Source organism: Grammomys surdaster, unplaced genomic scaffold (assembly GCF_004785775.1).
Source record: "Grammomys surdaster isolate TR1022 unplaced genomic scaffold, NIH_TR_1.0 225, whole genome shotgun sequence".
NCBI classification, from domain to species: Eukaryota; Metazoa; Chordata; class Mammalia; order Rodentia; family Muridae; genus Grammomys; species Grammomys surdaster.
Window position 1 is genome coordinate 4,630,063 of NW_021604670.1, and position 21,437 is coordinate 4,651,499.

Here is a 21,437-nt window from a genome sequence, read left to right on the forward strand (position 1 = left end):
GGAGACACAGATGCCAAGATACAGTTTAAGTTTCCTTGGTTACCTCACTTCTAGCTCCCTGACTCTCAGGTCAGGACAATACCTAACCACACACAAAAGGGGTGTTACAGGACACTCAGTTTTCTTCCATTAATGTCTGCTTTGGTTGCTTCAAACAATAGTAGTAAAAAACAGAAAAATAATTCTCCTGCACATGTTTGTTTTCTGTCCTTGACCCCATCCAGGTCCTGACCTTCAGGATAACCCTACTAGACTTTAAGGTGTTCATTCCAGCTTAGTTAACCCTTTCTAGAAACATACCCACTAGTATACCCTGTGATCTCCTAGGCACTTCTTAACTCAAGCAACCTGACGGTTAAGATTAAGAATCATAAGCTCGGTTTTGTGGCGCCAGTGCAAAGTAGCTACAACGCCGCCACGTCGGCGCGGCAAACACTTCTGAAGTCTTCTTGTTTTGCGTGTCCGAGTTTCTTGGGTCTCTTTCTCGGGAAAACTGCGACCAGGATGTGGAATAGCAGATTCGAAAGCTTCAGCAGCTCCACCTATGGCGGAGCGGGCGGCTACACTCAGTCCCCCGGTGGCTTCAGTCGCCCACACCGTCGCAGGCAGAGAAGAAATAAAGAGTCCGAGCCCAGCACATTGTGCCCTGTACCATATCTCAGCTGCTTTCTGCTATTCTGACTGATGAAGTGTTCAAAATTGGAGATGTTGAGATTTCACAGGTCACTATTGTGGGGATAATCAGACATGCCGAGATGGCTCCCGACCAACATTGTGTACAAAGTAGATGATATGACGGCTGCACCCATGGATGTTCGCCAGTGGGTTGACACGTATGATGCCAGTGGTGAGAACACTGTGGTTCCTCCAGAAACATACGTGAAAGTTGCTGGCCACCTCAGGTCTTTTCAGAACAAAAAGAGCTTAATGGCCTTTAAAATCATTCCTCTGGAAGACATGAAGGAGTTCACCGCACACATTCTGGAAGTGGTCAATTCACACATGATGCTCAGCAAAGCCAACAACTAGGCCCCTGCAGGGAGACCGTCTATTAGCAACCCAGGAATGGGTGAACCGGTAAACTTCAGTGTGAATAACTTCATGCCAGCAAATGGCCTCACTGTGGTCCAAAACCAGGTGCTGAATTTGATCAAGGCTTGCCCAAGACCTGAAGGATTGAACTTTCAGGATCTCAGGAGCCAGCTCCAGCATATGCCTGTAGCCTCAGTCAAGTAACCAGTGGATTTTCTGTGCAATGAGGGCCACATTTATTCTACTGTGGATGACGATCACTTTAAATCTACAGATGCGGAGTAACTGGACTGCCTTGGGTACCTGAAATATTTCCAGCTGGACCTGTTTTCATCTGTTGTCCCCAACTCTGAAGGTTTTGGCCAGAGGCTTCTAGGACAGAAGTTTCTTGTAGAAGGTCTCAGCTGAAGTCCTTTTGGAACTTATTGCTCTCTGTTTTGTTGCTTGTTGTTTAGGGGTTCAAAAGGAGATAGACAGTTGAGAAGGAAGTAAACCTGGGGGAGAATTCTTGAAAGAAATTCCGATAAGCTAGTCAGGACTCCAGGATGGATGATCGGAGTTGAAAGAGGAACACCACCAAGAGAGCAGAGCAGCACTGCAGCGTGCTTGGGAGCTTCTGTTCTTGAAAGGCTTCCTGATAAGAATGAACAACACGAGGGCCAAGGGCCAAAGAAGAACCTAAAACCTTCTGCCAATTTGTGTCATACTCTGGGTCTGTGGTGTTACTTTCAAAATTGCACTTTCCTTCCTCTTGTCTTGCCTGCAGCTGAAAGTAGGTTTAAGTGAACATGAGGTTCTGACGTGGAGGCCTCATGGGGCAGAGAGGAAGAAATGTCACTGCAAGGTTTGTAATGTAAATGTTCATATGTTTGATAAAACAGTTCGATTGTAAAAAAAAAAAGAATCATAAGCTCATAACTTCTTAATTTATCATTATAAAAATCCTAGATATGTGTGTATGTAGCTTTGGTCAACAAGTTTTGATATAGGTTTATGGGGATAATAAATTGTATTAATGATTTAAGCTCAACATCTCAGTGGGGCTTCAAATCTTAATATAAACTCATTCTTAGCAGGAATAGTGAAATTGGGCGTTAGATAGTTCCTTGCCTGTTTAACTTCTCAGAAACTTCAGTTTAAGTCTTTAATGTCGCAAATCAGATGGTCTTGAAATGTTGCATTTAAAGACCAAAGAATTTGAACTCTAAATTTTACTCTTGCCATCTTGCTATTCTGTTTTGTCGCCATAGGAGGGTTTTTGGGAAGGATACCTGGGGTTGATATCCAGGACTTGTGTTAGCAGTTTGAAGTCAGAGCCTCAGCAGTGTTCTGTGATACATTGAGGACTCCAGTGTCTTTGCAGTTCGTCTTGTTTGTAAATCACATTCAGAACAAACAGTGTCATAATACACGTTCTTTAATGCTTACGAAGCCTTTGTAGACAGACAAAACAGAACAAGAAAACCTACCTTTTGTAGACAGACAAAACAGAACAAGAAAACCTACCTTTTCTTTCTCGGTAATCATGCCATTGCCAGACGTGTGTGCTTAGGTAAAACTTGCATTTGGATATTTCAAGGTCATCTGCTTAAGTTTGTATAATAAGCATTTACAACTAGAATCTTCTAATCAACCCAGAAGTTCAGTTTGTTGGTGCTAGAGCCAATTAGCTGCTGATTGTTCAATTATAATGTTCCATGGATTCTGGAGTATTAGGGTTTATGTGCTTTCTGCCTATAGTACATTATCTTTCTCTCATCCTTCAGTATCAATCTTGATTTCTGGATATTGGAATTTACAGGACATACATTATGTCTATTCTTCCTTTCCATCAAGCAAGAAAGTGCTGAGTGTGTTAGTTCATTAGGATAACATTGTTTGTAGAAACTGAAAATAGTGTTTCATGTCCCTCTTCTTCATCCACGCATTTCCCACCATTTGTTCCATGGCTGGTTTAATTCTTAGGGCAAGTTAAGCAGGCAGACTCTGGATTGTCACTTCTTGCCATTGGATAGAGAGACAGAGAGTTAATCCCAGGGATTATGATCTGCAAAAGATAGTTATTACGAAAGCTGAAGCAGTGGCTGGAACTCATGATCTTGGCAACTCATGTCCTCTGAGGACACCTAAGTGAAGGATGGGCAAGAGTCCAGAGCATTATTCTAGGAAGTTCCTCCATATAGAAACACAAGAACAATCATAATAACAGCTCTCTGGCTGAATTAAATATCTATCTTTTGGTTATAAAAATTAACCACTTTACCAAAGTATTTATATTTGGTAGGTATATCAATATCTTATGAAATGTTCACTGGAATTCATAGTTACAGAGCATGTTCTTCCTACATTTAGAATGTTTCCTAATTTGTCTATGTTGAGAGAAGAAGCAATCAGAAGCAAGAGAAACTGGAGGTGCTTGGTACAGAAAATAGAAAACTGAGAAGAAGTAAATGCAATAAGGACTTTATCTGAGAGTCTTGAGACTGTCGCATGAAAGAAGCCCTTAATTTACCCCATGTAATGAGAAAAAAACAATTTTTGAAAGTTCAAGGAGGCATATTTAAATTGGCCTAGATATTTTAGGGTTTTTTAAAACTATAAAGATAAAAATTGAGAAGGCACATTCATAATATACCTATCTTGTGCTATTTCTTGCATCCAGAAAAATGCTAAACAAACCTATAGACTTAGCCAGGAAGACTTGGTGGGAATTAGCCCATCATCGCTATCATGCTAGAGTCTCAAAGCTTTGATCATGACAGGAAGAAGTTGGAGTACCTGGATGCTGCATGGGCAGTAACCAGAGGGTAAGGCCTGTAAGCAGTGAATCTGTTCTTCTGTCTCTATATCTTCTCACTAGGGTGTGTGTGCATCAGGGGTACAGAGAACATGAAGTCTTTCATTATCTTTAGGCATTACAAAATCATAACTTTAAATTGTGAAGGGCCCAGTCTCCTAATCACAATATCCTCTGTCCTATTATGATATGAACTAAATGTGACATAAGATTAAAGCACGAGATTTTTTTCCCTCCTAGTTTGAGTCTCTTTCAGGTAGGAAATTTGTACAGGGGGAAGAGCTATCTATTTTTTTTAGGGAACATTTTCCTTATCCTTTTTCATCTTATCACTCAAGCCTTCTGACTTCTTTGGGATAAATCTGGGAAGGTGATGTTCTAATGAGATCTTTAGTGCCACTAGTCTGGCAGTGCACTAAGAAGCTTCTTTTGACTAGGCAAATGCCACAGGCACATTCTTTGTCTTGTGTGGATTCTTACTTGCAGGACTCTTTTAATGATGGTAAAAATCATGTTCAAATTCTTGGTTATTTCTTCCCCATCCCCTGGGAATTCAAAGTAGCTCTTGACATACCGCTTTTTAAAAACGTATTTTTGAGATTTTAATATAATTGCATCATTGCCCTTTCCCTTTCCTCCCCCAGATACTCTCTCATATACCACAGCTTGATCTTTTACAGATTCATTTTTTTTGTAGTTATTTGTTGTACACACACACACACACACACCATGTACCATACGCACAATTAAGAGGTGTAGGGTATGAGGAAGACAAATTTGTGAAGGAAAAAGTGGGATGGAAAGCAAACTGTCACAGGCTTCTTCCTGTGACTCCTCAAAGAGTCCTAATATGCACTACAATGCATAAGATAGAAGATGGCTCCCAGAGACATCAAAAAGAAACCAATGCCAAGGTGATGGCTGCTTGCTCCCCTCACTTTCAGAGAAGTCTTAACAGGTGATGGTGACATACTCCCTGTTTTGAGTTATCTCATCAGGCCAGGCTTTCAATTATGCACAGTGATGGTATGGCTAGCTATGATTGGCCAAGGATTTAGGGGCTTGGGTTATATACTGTATGTAAGCTTATGCTCTAGGAAATAAACTTAGATCTGCATCCTGTTGCTAGTCTCTGAAGTCTGATTTCCTGGGATTTCATCACCTCTCAACCCCCATCCTCAATCATGTCCCCACAAAGAGGGAGTGGAAAGATTGTAAGAGTCAGAAGAACAAAGAATTTTCTGTGAGATTGTGTCCCCTAGAAATGAGATAATGCTTTTGCCATGACTGTCGGTGCTCCAAGAGTAGTAAGAATCCAACAGGACTTTTACTGTGATTTCTCTATTAGATGGGTACATGGATCGCACCTACAGAAGTTATCCATGGACTCTGAGATTCAGAAGCTGGAGGTACAGGTACTTAAGCCACAGCACTTTAGTTTGCTAGAACAGGTTCATTAGGTCAGACATCAGTGAAGTGCTCAGATGAACACCAAAATGTCAGAAGATATTTCTCCTCAAATTGTAGGCAATGCTCGCCCCCCCCACTCACTGTGAGTTGAGGGATAACCAATATTTTATTACTTCTAACAGAAGCACCATGAATTAGTCTATTTTATTTTCATTTTATACCTATAATGCAATAAGAGATCTCATGTCAATAATCTCATATAGAATTTCACATGTTCCTTATTACATGTTCTGTGAGAATTTTATACTTAAATACAATGAAATACAAATATATCCATCCTCCATCTCAATTTACTCCTCCAGATTTCCCCAACACACTTCCCTCCCAACTGCATGACCTTTTATTGTTTTAATAACCTGTAATTCAATGTCTTACCCTCAAGGAGCACATCTCTTTTCCTGAAATCTTTGTTTTATATAAAACACTGCCATTTTTCCAATTCCTAAACTGAACAATTTCATGGGAAAGATTAAATCCTTAGAACATTCATGGAAAACCATAGGAGAAACCCCAGTCTTTCAGGACAGAGTCTGTGATGCATAGCCAATCTCAAACTGAGACCACAGAACAGCATCCTATATTGTGGAGTTCTAGTTGCCAGGAAACCAGTTGTTATAGAATATTCAGCATTTTTTCCTTAGACCATGTCACTAGCCAGTAGGGGGCAAAATGGTCCCCTTTATGCACTATTGAAATTTTTTATCTCAACATTTCTTCTAAATGTATGACATGCAAATATATGTGTATACACTGTACGAGAGTAAAATGCATCACACAGCTCTGCCCAGCCACACAGCATTTCCCGTTCTGTACAGTATGAAGCCAGAGAATGACATTATTTTCATTTTTATGAAGCCATGCATAGGGTCAGTGGACTAATAAATGAAATCTGAATTATTCAACACTCTGTGTCATTCAGATCTTTAAAATCAATGCTGAGGGAATAGTAGAAATGTTTCAACCCGAACCAAACCAATAGAGCTGTCTTCTTTATCTCTTTCACTTTTAACCATTAACTTTTATTTGGGATTTTGGATTCTGGGTGAGTTTCCATACATTTCTCTAACAGTCATAACACACATTAATAATTTATGAGCTTGAAGTATGGAGTGTGCATGAGAAAGCACGGTTTACACAGCGCCTAATCACACAGACACCTCTTCAAGTTTCACAATCGCACCAGCTGAGTTAGGTAAGGAGTGAACTCAGCAAACTATTGTATTCCTAGGGGTATCAGTGATTTCATGGGATCTGTTAGGCAGGGATGAGAACTCAGTTACAGTTTCAATAAGGAAGCATACATTTCTTCACTAGCCATTCACTAAACAGGCATACATTAATTTACTGGCCACTTCTTGTTCCCAGCACAAATGGAGAAAATGGATTTTTTGGCATGGAGAAAATGGAATTCACCCTGAAAGGTAAGTTATTCATTAATTTCCCTGTTTCCTCTGGTTTTTGCTTCTGACTTCACCCCTATAGAGAATATTTTTTTTTTTGTTTTCCCTTGAAACTTTTGAAACACACATAAAAATATTCATATCCATGGAACGCTGTATTCCTGGGGAACAAAACATGTTATTTTCCTGATTAACTTCTCACAAAAGCTTTCTTCCAGAGACAAGTGCAGAGGAAAAGCTTTTAATCTGATGCATTTTCTAGCATGTCAGCTGAGTAGAAGGATACTATTTCATGCATACATCCCCTACCTCTTGTTGACTTATATTATTTTAACAATAATATAATGCCACACTTCAAGATTTGTCACTAGGATTTGACTGGGCCCTATAGTCTGTACCAGATTGTGTTTTAAGAATATTAAATATATTCTTTTACATATGTGGAGTCAGGGACCCAGAAATGTTAAGTAACCAGCCGAACTCCAAACAGCTACTAAAGGACAAGCCAGGTTTCAGTTAGGTGTGTCTTTAGGATCTTTCACTACACACCCATTCTTCTTCATGTCTGAGCCCCATAAATCATTTAATTATATGAACTCAGTTCTCTACTAACTAAATAAAATAAATATGCATTTTGAGTATTCCTAAACATGTAAATTGAAATGGTTTGGAATTTGGCTGCAAATTTTTGCATCCGATGATGAGCAGTAAGTACAGAAATGGTATTTTTGTGCAATCCTGAAAGACACATCCATATGCACTAGGGAAGGGACCTAGGAGTTTATGTTGTTATAAAGTTTCCCAGGAGATCCAGATTCAGCGGCTTTTCAGATGAGCCTCTGGGAGTATAATGAGTTTGGAGCAAATCTCTGGAAAAATACGCCATAGTCACACAATAATCTCAGAGTCTGGCAGTGAGCCACATGGCTCATATGGATGTAGGCGGTAATTAGTTCGACTGGAGCCCCTCTAAAACGTTCATCACACTGTTGGTTCCAGTGTAGCATGCCCTGTCCCTGGGGAGTAGCAGCCTTGACTGCCAGTTTTCTAGTATCTGCTCCTCATTGGTCAGAAAGGCGGTCTGCTACAATGAACACACAGTAAATACTGGGATGCGGCAGATAAACAGGAAGTGGGCACTGTCTTGTGGTCAGGTGCGTTTGCAGCTCTGGCTCTTGAAATCTTCACATCCAGCTTTGAGCTATATCCACTGCCTGCTTCTGTTGTTTCATTGAGAAACTTAAACCGAGTTGTGAGGAGCAAGGCCTAAGTGAAGTTCTCTATGAAAGGCAGAGAACAGCAAGTATTGCCATGCGCTTATGTTTCCCAGGTCAACCTAAGAATAGGACATTGATTTGTGACATGATCACCAAGACTGGAAAATGTTCCCTTCCTCGGAGGCTGTCTCCGGTTTCCTCTATCCTTTCCCATTTCATTTGTTCCTTCTTTCCTTTCTTCCCCTCTGTCCCCCTTTTCTTTCTTCTTTTTCTTCATTTCTCAGGCTTAAAACATCATCCTAAATGGAAGAAACTAAAATATTTCCAATAAAATCAGGAATAAAAAAAAGATATGTTCTCTCTCTCTCTCTCTCTCTCTCTCTCTCTCTCTCTCTCTCTCTCTCTCTCTCTCTCTCTTCAATACAGTATTTGAAGCCTTGATTGAAGCAGTAAGACAACTAAAGGAGAACAAAGGGATACAAATAGGAACAGAAGAACTCAAAGTATCCTTATTTACAGATGACATGATTTTATACATAAATGGCCCTAAAAATACCATCATGAAACTTCTACAAACGATAAATACTTTCAACAATGTAACAGGATACACAATTGACAAATGAAAATGAGTGGCCTTCCTATATAAAAAGACAAATATATTGATAGCACGTAAAATTATCTTGGAATAACTCTAACCAAATGAGTGAAAGATACTGAAGAAAGAAAGTGAAGACACCAGAAGGTGAAAATATCTTTCAAGTTCATGGATCAGTAGGATTAATATGGTAATAGTGGCCATCCTATCAGAAGACATCCACAGATTCAATGCAATCTCTATCAAAATTCCAAAAATTCTGACATAATTTTTTGCAGAAATTAAAAGATAAATACTAATTTCATATGGGAATCCACACACAAAACCAGAATGGCTAAAATAATCTCGACTAATAAGAGAACTGTTGAAGGCATCACCATTCCAGATTTCAAATTTGTACTACACAGTTATAGCAATAAAAATAGCATGGTATTGGCATAAAACATATATGTTGATCAATGGAATAGGATATAGTTGAAGATTCATAAACAATTCCACACACTTCCTGACATTTGATTTTTATCAAAGAACCTGAAAGTTTGTACTGGAGAAAAAATATTATCTTGTACTGGTCAAACTAAATAGCTACACATACAAGACTGTAAATGTACCAATATTTATCACCCTGTGCAATGGATCGGGGACCTCAATATAATGCTAGATACCCTGAAATAGAAAAAAATTTAAGGAAGAGTTGAACTCATTTGCACAGGAAAGAACTTTCTGAATCTGATGTCCATAGCACAGCATTAATAAATGGGACCCCATGAAACTTAAAAGCTTCTGTATGGCAAAGGATATCCTCATTTGAACAAAGTGACAGCCTGCAAAATAGTAGAAAACACATTACCATTCATACATCTGATAAAGGGTTAGTTAGAATACACAAAGAACTAAAAAATAAACTGATCAAGAAAACAAATAAGTTAATTAAAAGTAGAAACCAAAAGCCAATAAAACAAATGGCAGTATATGCAGTTGAGGATGCAGGAAAAGGAGAGCACTTATTTATTGATGATAGGAATGCAAACCGGTACAGTTAGTATAAAAATGAATATGATGGTTCCTTGTGATGTTGGGAATAGTTCTACCTCGAGATACAGCTCTATCACTTTTGGGTATATACCCAAATGATTTTTCATCCTCCTACAGAAAATACTTGTTCATCCATGTTCATTGTTGCTCTCTCCATAGGAACCAAGACTAGCAAACAACCTAGATGTTCATCAATTGATGATTTGATATGCAAATGTGGTACATTTGCATAATGGAATTTTTCCGGCTTATGGACAAAATAAGTTAAGAAATTTGCAGATAAATGTATAGAGTCAGAAACTATAGATAACCCAGGCCCCCAAAGACAAATATAGGCTTTCTCTTATATGTGGATGGTATCTTTTATACTTTAGACATGTGTGCATTAATCAAACTAGTCACAGAGTTTTGGTTGCTAATTATGGAGTGGGTGAGAGGGAAAGGGTATCTTCCAGGAAAATGGAAATAGAATAGCATTATAAAGAGGTAAAGGAGAAACTAGTATAGGAATGTTGGAAAGGGATAAGAGACAAGGAAAAGGAAGACTCTGGGAAGAACTAACACATCCTTCCTATTGAAATCTGTGACTGATCTGCAGGGGATGGCCCCTGGGGGAATCTGCTGTATCAAATGAATGGCTTCATCCATTATTTCACATACTAAAATAGAAACATACAGATTCTTTCCTCTAATTCTTCTTTTAAATTCTTATTATTTCTTATGATTATGTCTATATCTTAAAATTTATATCTGTTTATCTACATATCTTCTTTATAGGAAAAAATACAAATCAAATTTTATTTTAAACTAGTTTTGTTATATTTCATAACTCTAGGAAAATTTTGTATTTATTCTTTGTAATTGAATTTCAAACCAAAATATATTTTTACATTATAAACATGGAAAAAACCAAAATTTTAATACTATTTAGTGCCACAGATCTTTTATAATAATATCTGAATCTATTTGCCAAAATTAAGTTTGTGATTTAAAAGAAATTATTGTATTCCATGATTTACTGTTCACTTAATTTTTGATTGAAATGTAATCAGCCATTATTTTTAATGACATAATGTTAGGTATTTTTCAATAATGATATTTTAACCAGTAAATAATGAAACTAATGGATCTTTGAGTTTGATGCAGTGTCACAGAATTATAAAGACTTTGTGAGAATATCTTTTATTGCATATTAATAAATCTATAATAGATACATATAAAGATATAGATAACATAATGTATATTTGTAAATATTTTGTTTTTGTGAAATTGCATATTCATCACTTTTTCTAATTTAAATAGCTGAATTTTTTAAAAACATGTTTACTCTGGTTCAGTGGGTTTTCACTTGATATAAACTCATTATTTAAAACACCACTTTAGTTCTGAGAGATGGCTCAACGTATAGGGACACTTGCAATTAACCCCAAGGACTAGAGTTTAAGCCACAATCTGACATGTTAGAAAAAAAGATTAGACTTCCACAAGCGTCTTCTGTCCTCCACACATGCCTTCTACTCGTGGACCTCATCTCTTTCTCTGTCTCTGTCTCTGTCTCTGTCTCTGTCTCTGTCTCTGTCTCTCTCTCTCTCTCTCTCACGTACACACACACACATACACACACACTCGAAATGCAATGTCTACTTCAATTCTTCTATTTACATTCTACAATAAAAATGGTAACACATATTTTGGTCTACTGTTGCATATTTTTAAGATCACCTATCTAAGTCTTCATTGTCAACACCCTTAGAAACTAAAGGCTTATTCTGAGAAAATTTGTTCTTCACTTGCAATTTTTTAAGTAATTATAACTCAAATAGAATTATATCACTTTCCTCCTCCACTTTCTCCATACAACCCTTCCCAGTTATATTCCCTCAAACATCCCCCCCAGTTAACAACCTTTTTCCATTATTATAGTCACATAACCCCCCTCAAGGTAACAGCCTTTTTCATTGATTATTATTGGCATTCATACACACATATGTGTGTGTATGTGCATGAATATAAATAAATAAAAAAAACTTGTTGAGTCTATTTTTTTATTTAAACATATACATTTTCAGGGCTGACCACTCCTCATTGGACAACCAATGATGAGGCTTGTCCCAGGTAGAGGCTAATTGTCTTTCATTCAGTGTTGATTAGTTGCTTGTAGTTCTCTGTCTAGGGTTGGGAACCTGTGACAATGTCCTCCTTCCACATTAACATGTGCACTCTTATTTATGCAGCCATTTCTAGGAGGCACTGTCACAGCAACCTTCCTGGATATTCTGGTTCTTAAAATCATTTCTTCTCTTCTTTGACCTTTCTTGGGCCATGGATGAAGGAACTGTAATGTAAATGTATCTGTTGGGGCTGGGTTCCTCACAATCCGTTTATCTTTGCGTTGTGTTTAGTTGTGATTTTTCCATGATGGTCTCCAGTTGCTGTAAAGGCTTCTTATATGAAGCCTTTCTATATAAGAAGCTTCTTTGATGAAGTATTATAGCTATGCTTATCTGTTAGTATAAGGATAAGTTTTAAAATGCAGTCAAGAAATCATAGTGTACTTACTGGTTAGTTTTGTTTGTTTGTTTGTTTGTTTGTTTTGTCAGCTTAACACAATATAGAGTCGTCTTGGAAGGTAAGTTCTCATTTGAGGTTCCCTCCATCAGATTGGCCTGCAGGCTAATGGAAGGGCTCAGGTTCCCTAAGGGTGGTACCACCCCACTGCAGCTTGTATAAAAAACAAACTTGGCAAGTCAGTCAGCATTCTTCATGGTATCTTTTTCAGTTCTTGACTCCAGACTTCTGCCTTGGGTTTCTGTCCTGTCTTAGCTTAGTGATCTGGAAGTTACAAGAAGAAATAAAGCATTTCCCCAAGTTGCTTTTGGTCACTGTGTTTATCACAGCCATTCAGAGCAAACTGAGATAAAACTTAGTACCATGCTGCAGGGTGTTGCTGTAAAAGATACAACCATGTTGTTTTAGTGATGACTGTGGAAGCATTTGCAAATTTGGGTTGAGAAAGCTACTGAGTGTTCAAAGCCTAATGAGCCACTTTGTGACAGATTGGAAATTGTGAGAAATGTAAATGATGGAAGCCTGGATTCAGACATGTCAGAGGGAAGCAAAGACTCTACTAGAGGTGATTCTAGGATAGTTTGAGTTGAATATGTCGGTTTTTTATTGGGCGGGGCTTAAGGATGAATGGTGGTCAAGAAGAAACTAGTATCACCAATGCATAAGGTTTGTTTCACTGGAACAATTGATAATGGTTAGTTAAACGTGAAAAAATCAATACAATGAGGAAGATAGAAGCATCATTGAGGTGGAATCCTCTGGAAGTATTTTTTCAGAGTTAGCACACAGAAACTATGCTCCAAAAATGGAAAAAAAACAAAAAAAAACAAAAACAAAAACCTGTGTCTCCTGCTGGCAGCTGAACTTGTTAGTATCTGTGATGGTTTGTATATGTCTGGCCCAGGTAGTGGCACTATTAGAAGGTGTGATCCTAAGACAGACATTGGTAACAGGGACTGGGGTATTGCTGTGATAGGCATGACCATGCTTTTGTTTGGAACAATGTGGATTTTGGAATTTTGGATTTGGAAAGTAATGGAATGCTTTAAATAGGGCTTAATGGGCCATCCTAGTAGGAATATGGAAGACATTGTTGCTGAGCATAATTTGAACTGTGCAGACCTGGCCCAAGAAGTTTCAGAGGAGAAGAATTACAGTATGTTGCATAGAGACTGTTTTTGTGGTATTTTGATAAAGAATGTGACTACTTTTTACCCTTGTCTGAAGAGTCTACCTGAGTCTAAGGTAAAGAGATTTACATTAATTGCATTGATAAAGGAAGTGTCAAAAAAGCAGAGAATTTTTTCCCTGGGTAAGTCTCATGAAGAGCGTTTTGAACAAGAGTAGCAAGCTCAGGAAAAGAAAAATATAAAATATATGGTTCAAGTATTAAAAAAGTACCAGGAAGTGAAATGGAACTGAATCCTATGTTCTAGGAATTACAGAGTAAGAGATTTTGAGGCAAGATACTACCCAGCTAAGTTTAGATCCAGACATGGTGGTACACACCTTTATCCCAGGAGACAAAGCCAAACAAATCCCTGAGTTCAAGGCCAGCCTGGGGCAAGGCAGGTTCTAGGTAAAGAAAAGCTTAAATGCAGGCATGGTGATTCAGGCATTTAATCCCAGCATTACAGGAGACAGAGCCATGCAGATCTCTGAGTTCAAGGTCAATCTACAGAGCAAGTTCCAGGAAAGCCAAACTTAGGCAGAGAGGGAATCAGAAAACAGAAAGCTGGTAATAGAATAAGGTGGGGATATGTTCCAGCCCCAGCAAGCAGCAGAACATGACAGCATTGGCCATGTAGCTCTGGCTTCAGAGAGAAAAATAGAAGGGACTACTGGGACAATTGGTGCTGGTTAGCTGGAGCTAAGAATCTAGTGGTGATTAAGAAGAGACCAGTATCACTGAGGTAAAATCTTCTGGGAAGTGTTTTCTGAGAGCACAAAGAAGCTGTGTTCTAGAGATAGCCCAGGTTTTATCTCCTGCAGCAGGTATACTTGGTAATGTATAAGAGTTACCCAGGTGATACTAGTTTTGAAGGCATGAAGGGGTCATGAAGAACAGCTGAGGCTTGGTACTATGAGAGGCCATGGAAGGCCATTGGTGAAAGTGAAGCCTCAGTTGCAGTTTATGGCCCAGGACTGAAGAGGCCATGGAAAGGAGTTGAGGCTTAGCACCATGAATAGAGCATATGAGAGGCTATTGGTGATGCCTCAGAAGACCCCAGTGTATTGGAGATGCCAGTACCATGAGATAATCACTAAGAACAGCAGTGGGACTGTAGTAGATCAACCTGAGCTTAGAGTGCTACAGAGGGCAGAGCTAGAGAAGTGACCTAAGCCCTTTGGAAGAGCCCAGAAGATCACGTGTAGATTCTAGACATTGAAACAAGAAGCTGTAAAATTGAAGTTGCCTTGGAAATCCCAAGATGTTCTGGATGCCACAGCCATAGGCTTTCTGCTGAGGAAAGCTGCTAACAAGGAGTGGAATCAACCCAAGAGAAAGAAGTTTGATGCTGTCCACAAAGATGGAAAACGAGTTGGAGATCTGAAAACCTCTTTTACTTTAGACATAGAGATGCAAAGTTTGGAGTTTGCCCAGCTGCTTTCCTGTCTTGCTTTGGGGATTAAAGTTAAGTGATTGGATGAATCTCAGAAAAAACTTTGCACTCTGGACTTTTAACATTGTTGAGACTGCTATAGACTATGGAAACTTTGGAAGTTGAACTAAATGTATTTTTCATTATGCTATATTTAGGTATGCCTCCCCCCATGGGCTCATATGTTTGAACAAGCCTATGGGGGACAGGGAGTGGAATGTAATGGTTTGCATATGTTCAGCCCAGGGAGTTGCACTATTAGAAGTTGTAACCCTGTTGAAATAGGTATGGCCTTGTTGGAGTAGGTGTGTCACTGTGGGTGTGGGCTATAAGACCCTCATCCTAGCTGCCTGGAAGCCAGAATTCTGCTAGAAGCCTTCAGATGAGGATGTAGAACTCTCAGCTTTTCCTACACCATGCTTGTCTGGATGCTGTCATGCTTCCCTCTTTGATGATAATGGACTAAAACTCTGATCTTATAAGCCAGCCCCAATTGAATGTTGTCTTTATGAGAGTTGCTTTGGTCATGATGTCTGCTCACAACTGTAAAACCTCAACTAAGAAAACTATGTCCAAGAGTCTTTTAGGTTGTACTGGATTTGGCCAAACTTGGAACCATATGGCAGACTTGAGATACTTTTAAGAGAGGCAGTTGAAGGCCTTTGGTGAAGGTACATCTTCAGTTGCAATGGAGACTGGAACATTTTGTATATGCCAAGACCACGAAACACCAAAGACAGCAGCACATGTGTAGTTAGTCCAGCCTGATTCTTTGAGACAAGCTGGTCTTCTTTTTTTGTCTATTTGTAGCTTTAGTGACATTTAGCCTACTTTTCAACGAAGGCCTAAGAAACTAGAATATAGTGCTGTTCATTTCATTGCATACTAGATATCCTTCAATAGCTCAATCTTCCCTAAAACACAAACTCCACGTTCTTAGAATGACATGAAGATCATGATTTGGCTCTCACCCCATGTCCATTTATTTACTTTAAGGATCTTCATGTCCTGTTCCTTAAAAGCCTGTATTTACCCAATTCCTTTCCTCTGAATGCATGATTATATCTTCCTTCTACACTATTTTTTAAAATTCTACCTCCAGTTTTATCCTTTAGAAAAAAATACAGTGAAAGTGTTTTATGTGATTTTTCCATTTAATTTGGACTTGAGGATGGGCTTTCCTGATCTTCCCCACATCCTCATAGCTAGGTAATTAGACCATCCCCAGATTCTTAGAGGAACATGAGTATGTGACCCTTGCTATATGTCCCAGAGTGTTCTGCAGGTAATTTTCTGTTCTGCATAGACTGATGTACAAACAGAAAGTGACTTGAAAGCTTCAGAGTTTAAGGATATTTATAATGTCAATATTTTGTACTTTCTCCCAAAACTCTTAAAAAAAACTCCCCATTCAGAGCGATTTGAGATTTATATGCTTCGGTCTAATAATTTCATACTGACATTTTAAACTTATTTTTCCCATTTTGCCTTGGCAGATAAGACTAAGTGTCTATTAAAGGAGATGGTTGGTGTGCAAGTATAATATATTTAAGTTCAAATCTATGATCTTTTGTAATTCTTTCTGTGGCTTAGGATTGTTTACTTGCACTTGTTTTAAAAAGGGCTATTTTAATGACTTAATGAGATGTGTAGAGCATAGATTTAAGCATTCAGTTCAGTTTGCTATAATCAGTAGCAACATACTCATTTAGAAATAAAAAAATACATAAACTCTGTCTTAAGACAGAAAGCAAGTCCGTCACATGAACTGCTGCAGAAGCCTTTGCTGCTTGCTTTGCAATCTTGGCCTCGTGTTAACTGGACAAGCTTCACAATGCATGAAGTTTTTCTTTCTATTTCCCTTCCTTACACCCAAACTCTCGGTATATGTTGGATTCTTCATGTAGAATATTCTCCTGTATATTTATAAGTAAATGTTAACATAGTGTCTTTTGTCCTCTACCTTTGCAAGAATTTCATGAGTCCCTGCTGGTTTGCACAACTAAGTATGTTTTTTGTGCCTTTTACAAATGCATCTAAGGTACATGTAAACTATAGCCTGTAAAAAAAAAAACAAAAAAAAAACAAAAAAACAGTAAGTTTTTCCTTCCATGTATTACAAAGGTGTCATTTGGAATCTTGGATGAATCATCTGTCATTGCTGAATGGCAAGATAATGGTCCTATGTTAGTAAAGAGAGAGACATAAATGATGTGTTGGAAAGTAATAACAGAAGATTGCTTAACAGGTATGTGAAAATGGCACTAATGCTTACAGATGGAAATGCAACGTGACAGGAATTTGTTGGGACAGAGTGCCATGCATGAATTGTGTGTGTGCTGTTGTTGTGTATTTTTAATTTTCTATAAATACTGGATGTCTGTGAGTTTGTATAGGAGTAATAAACGAGGTGAAACAACAGTTTTGTACTATCTATTGTGGAATTCAGGTAAGTTTAGTAAGCATTATCTCAATTATTCAGTATAAAACCCTTGGCTCTAGTGTCCACGGAAAAGGAGATTGGAGCAGAGCAATCAGGACACATGCATGGGGTTATGTAAGTAAATTATAGCGGGGACGTTTACAGCAACCAGCTCGCTTTCTTTTCTACTATGTAACAGAGGCTATTTCAACTCTGTACTAACCTGTTTTGTATATAAACACCTTTGAAATACATAAACTGAATATTGCACAAAGTCATATCCTCTAAGTGGTAATAAGACATTTTTTCTTAGTTTTGTTTTTTGATTTGATTTTTTCTGATGAACCAGGTTGCTTTGCTCTTTGGAAAGGAAATTACTGGAATGCAGGACACAACGATTTTCTACACAATGTGATTTATAACATAACACTGAGACTAGCTAATGCTCCATAAATGAATGCTTTTTGTGGTGATGGCCAAAAATGAAGAAACAACTATACTGCTGTGCAAAGACATCAGATCGGTCTCATATTTGCTCAAAGGAAACTACACATTGTTTTTGATTTGAAGATATTTATTTTCTGCTTTATTTTTTATTTTATGTGTTAATGGAATTGGATAAATACTAATATGTTATATACAATATATCATCATCTTTGGGGGATTTATAAGAACTTTAAGAGTCAAAATGTGTTTAATCTCCTAATATGTTCTTGTACATAAACCAGACAATACTATGCCAGATGAATAATCTTATTGACATCATTGTATTAAAACGCAACAAAATTAACAATCATCATGATACAATTCACAGAAAAGTTATGATGTAATTTGATAATTTTAGTCCAAATTTGCTAAAGTATATGGATACATTATGATAATACAAATTACAGGTTAGTATATAAAAGAGGTTTATTTAAAATTACAACTATAATGTGTGTAATTTGTGTTGTATTACAATTCTTATGATATATGTTAATATCTTTTTAATTCTATAATTTTTTGAACTGTTGTAAATATAAAATTACAGTTTTTACAAATTTAGCTATTTGTAGTCTTTTTTACAGATTTTAATATAGCTATTTATTATTATAGCATTTATGTACTATTTTGAGTGTTATATTGAAAATACAAGGTAAGTATATTATATTTCATGGCTTGGCTGTAACTGCAGTGCTGACATAGAAATGAAAAAAACAGATGAAAAAATTCATTTTCATTGTAAAATTATATGATTACAGCTATAAAGAGAAATTTAAATTTTAGATATGATTGGGCGCCAGTTTGTCAATCTTCTTAAAATTGGTGGTCAGTTTTTTCATGCTGCTTGTTTTCTGCAATATACTTTTTGCTTCATCAACAAGCAGTCAATCATTAATAACATAAGGCAAGAAAATCACATTGTGACTCTAGGGAATTATTTGGCTATCACAGATGTCAAACACGTATATTTTGTATAGTGTTATCAATGCTGCATTGGAGGTACTGTATGAAAAGTTGAGAGAAACACTCTTTAGACAACCAATGGGAACAAGTGGTAAAGAAATGTGGATCAAGGGATAATGTTGTACTTAAAGATTATTTAAAAACATATTTCTATAAAGGATAACAAAAGAGTGTTTAAGTGTAGAAAGTATTGTGTTATTGGAGAAAAGCTGAGCAGATACATATTAACTTGTATGTATATTATATATGCTTCACTAATTTTTATGCAATGTTAAAATCTGGATTTTGCTATTTTCTGTCCAATCTTAACTTGCTAAAGATGCGGAGCTTTGGGTTTTTCATTTGGTCTTTAAACGATCAATATATATCTATGGATTATTCTCAGAATAAGACTTTTCTTGCAATGTATTAACTAGGAGATTCTTGAAAAAATATATCTGTCATGTCCTTTGATAAATGATTTTTTTGTTTTAAATGATCAATTTATATTTATTCACCTAATTACATAGACTAGTAAAATTAGACTATAAAATGTCAAGTATCCATCAAAATTTCATATAGATGCTCCTAATTAGACTCTGTGTCACACCAAACAAAACCAATACAAATAAATGGAGAAAGGACAGATTAACAAATTTGATGAGACAAATGCAAATACTTACAGCCAACAATTGGACTGAGCCCAGGGACCTCTATGGAAGAGTTAGGGGAAGGACTGAAGGAGCTGAAAGGGATTGCAATCCCATAGGAAGAACAATATCAACTAACTGGCCCCCTCAGAGCTCCCAGGGACTGACTAAGCCATCAACCAAAGAGCACATATGGGCTGGTCTGTGTTCCCTGTTATATATATAACAGAGGACTGCCTTGTCTGGCCTCAGTGGGAGGGGTGTGCTTGGTCCTGTGGAGGCTTGATGCTCCAGAAAGGAGGATGCTAGAAGGCTGACGCAGAGGGCCCTCATAGATGTTTGCAGATTTCAAATGTGTGACTAGAAATCGGATGTCAAGGAACAGTTCACTTTTTAAGAAGCTACAAATCTGGTATGACATAATATTTAGGACACTGTCTATTTTGCCTGAACAAAACCTCTTTATTGTCTCATTTGTAATATTTCAACAGCAAAATATACTCTATAGTAAGCACTTTGTAAGTGTTTTATGGATAGAGTGATACACAAAGCAATGATTAACATATTACTAGGCAAAAATACTTAATAGTTTTTAGTAAAATATAATCTGGGTAAAAAGAATACAATTCTTAAATTTACACTAGTTATTAAATATATTCAGGCAGATTAGGGCAAATGATGGCCAAAAATTTGAACAAAGCCAGTAGCGTGAAGCAGCTTCTCCAATGAGACAATATAGAAGTATAGGTTAAGGGTTGAAATCTCATTTCAATATATGCTATTTCAAGTTAATTCTATTGCAATTGAGTAAACAGTGATATCAAAGGTTTGTAATTGGGGGGGAGGCAGTTATTCATGCATATAATAAATTATCATTAGCCCCTCCTACTTGTTCTTATCTCCCTTCCATAGTATCCATCCTTTTTCCTCCCTATCTTTCTCTTCCCCACTTATACTTTTTAGTTTATGGCCCATTTCATTTAAATGGGACCATATTTGCAAGCACTGGAATGGTGCTTGTGATGGTTTCAATAGGTATGGCCCCATAGGCTCATGAGTTTGAATGCCTGACCCATGGAGGTGGCACTGTTATGAGACATGGCCTTGCTGGAGTAGGTATGATCTTATTGGAGGAAGTATGTCACTGTGGCAACAGGTTTTGGGTTATCTATGCTCAAGCTTAACCCAGTGTGGCACATTGTTTCCTTCTGTCTCCATGGATTAATAAGGAGAACTTTAAGCTCCTTCTCCAACATCATGTCTGCCTGGAGATTACCTCCCACTATTATATTAATGAATTAAATCTCTGAAACTGACTCAATGAAATGTTTTTCATTATTTAAGAATTGCTGTGATCATATTGTCTCCTTACCACAGTAAAACTCTAACTAAGACCATACCTGATGGGGTAATACTCATCTCTCTCTCTCTCTCTATGAATCTATCAGTAGCAAATACTTGTTCAACAGTGAGGGTAGGACCCCCACAGCCCCTCCTTCATTCTTGCCTGCTTATTTATGGTGACTTTCTTTGGTAGATCCAATGCAGGCCACTGTAAATTTAGGATTGCAAGGGGAGTATCTTGCAAAAAAGATGCATTTCATAACTTTTCTCCCTATCATTCAGCTGTCATATTCCTTCCCTTTCCTGTTGCATACTATTTTCTGAGCTTTAGGAGATAAAGTGTATAAAATAAATGTTTGGTTTAGGGCCAAGCAGCCATCCATAATTAATTTTCAGTATCTTGCACAACTATGAGCTTTACATTTCCTACTATTCAGGGGAACAAGGTGAGGGTTCCATGACTAAGGCTAAAAGTAGTCTTTGTGTTTACAGGTGTTTAGAAGGCAGTTTGATAAAACTGAATATCAGAGCTTGATGAGTCCAAAATTTCTCATAGTCTAGATAGACATCTCAACTCTGGAAAGCAATATCTGACTACTTGCTGGACCTGGACAAAGAAATGAAAAATTGATAGAGGTTTCAAATAAGGTGCTTTAGTCTTAAATCCTAAACTGTGTTTTAAATCAATATTTGTTATTAGCTTTCCAATCTCAGGAAGAAGAGGAGGAGGATGAGGAGAAAGAGGACGAAAAGAATGAGGAGGAGGAGGAGGAGGAAGAGGAGGAGGAGGAAGAGGGAGAAGAGGAAGGGCAGGAGGAGGAGAGGGAAGACTGGAGGAGGAGGAGGAGGAGGAGGAGGAGGAGGAGGAGGAGGAGGAGG

At 37.6% G+C, this 21,437-nt stretch overlaps 1 pseudogene; it reads left to right on the forward strand.

Moving 5' to 3' along the window:
- The first annotated feature begins 504 nt into the window (after nt 1-504).
- LOC114626021 lies at nt 505-1,381 on the forward strand (annotated as a pseudogene).
- Nucleotides 1,382-21,437: the final 20,056 nt, after the last annotated feature.